The sequence below is a fragment of the Curcuma longa genome, chromosome 16 (genome assembly GCF_044706935.1).
Source record: "Curcuma longa cultivar G26 ecotype Majalengka, Jawa Barat chromosome 16, ITB_CL_G26_1.1, whole genome shotgun sequence".
NCBI classification, from domain to species: domain Eukaryota; kingdom Viridiplantae; phylum Streptophyta; class Magnoliopsida; order Zingiberales; family Zingiberaceae; genus Curcuma; species Curcuma longa.
In genome coordinates, this window is record NC_133876.1 from 2682529 (window position 1) to 2684788 (window position 2260).

Consider the following 2260-nt stretch of genomic DNA (forward strand, 5'->3'; position numbering starts at 1 on the left):
AAAGGCTTCAGATTTTTCTTGCAAAAAATAAATCCATATTTTGCGACTATAATCATCAATAAAGGTAATTATGTATCTTTTACCTCCATTAGAGTGTGGTGTTATTGGCCCGCAAATATCTGAATGGACAAGTTCCAATGCCGCCTTTGCTCTCCAAGATTTTCCCTGGGGAAATTGATTACGGTGTTGTTTGCTAACAACACATTCGTCACAAACTTGATAAGGATTTGTAATTTGAGGAAGACCGATCACGATATTCTTTTGTTTTAGTAATTTTAATCCACTAAAATTTAGATGTCCATAACGAAAGTGCCATAACCATGCCTCATCATCAAATTTTGCTGAAAAACATGAATGAGATGTTGTATGAAGATAAAGTGGAAACATACGATTGGCTGTCTTGTGAACTTGGCAATTAATCCCAACTTTGCATCTTGAATGCGACAAACCCCTCTTCTTTAATAGCAATTTCATATCTTTTCTTGTAGTTGACCCACACTAAGCAAATTAGTCTTTAAATCTGGCACAAAAAGAACATTAGAGATGGTATGGATAGTATTTCCTTTTGCTTGTATGGTTACCTTTTCCTTTCCCATAACAGAAATTGTAGAGTTGTCACCAAAATTTGACAGAACTGCGAAAGGTTTCATCTAAGTCAGAAAATGTATCCTTCTCTCCACACATGTGGTTGCTGCAACCTGTATCTAAATACCATACATGTCGTTGAGTTTTCTCTTTCTCATGACATACCATCGAAAAGAGACACTTTCTTCTTCTTCTTCTTCTGCAAAGTTAAGTCCTGATCTCCATTTTGTTTATTCAAATTAGTGTAACATTCTGATCTATAATGGTCATACCTATGACATCGGTAACATTCAACATTGGACTTGTCTGCTGACTTTGTTCTATCAGTTGTTGAATAATAACCTCCACGTCCTCTTCTTTGAAAATAATTCTCTTGATGTTGATTTTGTTGTTGGTTTCTTCGATCATTGTTGTATCTTCCTCCTCTTCCTTGACCTCTGCCTCTTCCTCGCCCTCTATCATTTCTATAATTTGTAGAGTGATTCTCTGATAAAGCCTTCAATGCTTGCTCCTCTTTTTCATATTGATTGATTTTCTGCTCATGAACCAATAATGAACCTTGTAATTCATCAATTGAAAGTGTACTTACATCATTTGCTTTTTCAATGGCGCAGACAACAAAATTAAATTTTGGTGTCATAGATCGAAGGATTTTTTCGATGATGAGAACATCCTCTGTCTTGTCACCAAGGATCCGCATTTTATTGACGATTGTCATTGTTCTTGAAAATATTCTGAAACTGATTCTCCTGATTTCATTTGGAGCATTTCAAACTCTGAACGAAGTGCTTGAAGCTGCTGCCTCTTAGCTCTTGTCATGCCTTGGTACTTCTTTTTCATAGTATCCAGATATCTTTTGCAGTATCCTTACAGAGAATGGTTTCCAAGATTGAACGATCTATAGTTTGGAAGAGATAATTCTTTGCTTTAAGATCTTTCAATTGCTCTTCTGTAGCGCAGCATCTTCTTTTGATTTTTCTACTCCAGAAATCACGACCGTCCAATATTCTTTGGACCTTAAGAAATTTTCCATGAGCATGCTCCAATGGTCATAGTGACCATCAAAGCGTGGAATCGCAGGTTGCACAAAATTACTTTCGGATTCCATTGAAGGGGATAATTCTGATACCTGACACCGGCGTTGCGATTCCTTGCGTCTGCTTGCTGAAAGAAGAATCCTCCTTCCTCTTCTTCTTCTTCTCTGCTTCGCTCGAAAAAAAAAGTGTTGATTGTGATTTTGCGCTGCTCCGCCCGACGCCGTCGAAAGATCTCTCAATGGCTCTGATACCACTTGTTAGTCCGGATGGAATTAAAATATCTCCACAATGGCATGATATTGTCCACTTTGGGCCTAAGCCCTCATGGCTTTGTTCTTGGTCTCTCCCCAAAAGGCCTCATGCCAATGGAGATACTTTTCACCCTTTTAAATCCATGATCTTTCTCATGTGTTTTAGATGTGGGACTATGTTTGTACCCTTGCAACCCAACAAAAAGATGGTAAATTTTCATCTGGTTCAGATAATAAAACCAAAAGAAAAACGATCATTCAAAGTGCTGCTAACAAAGAATGAATCTTTAAACAAATTAGAGGTGCATCAAGGGCGTGAATTTTTATTTCAAGCACCACAAAATAAATTTCATATAGCAAGTTCACAACCTGCAAATTGGTTAATAT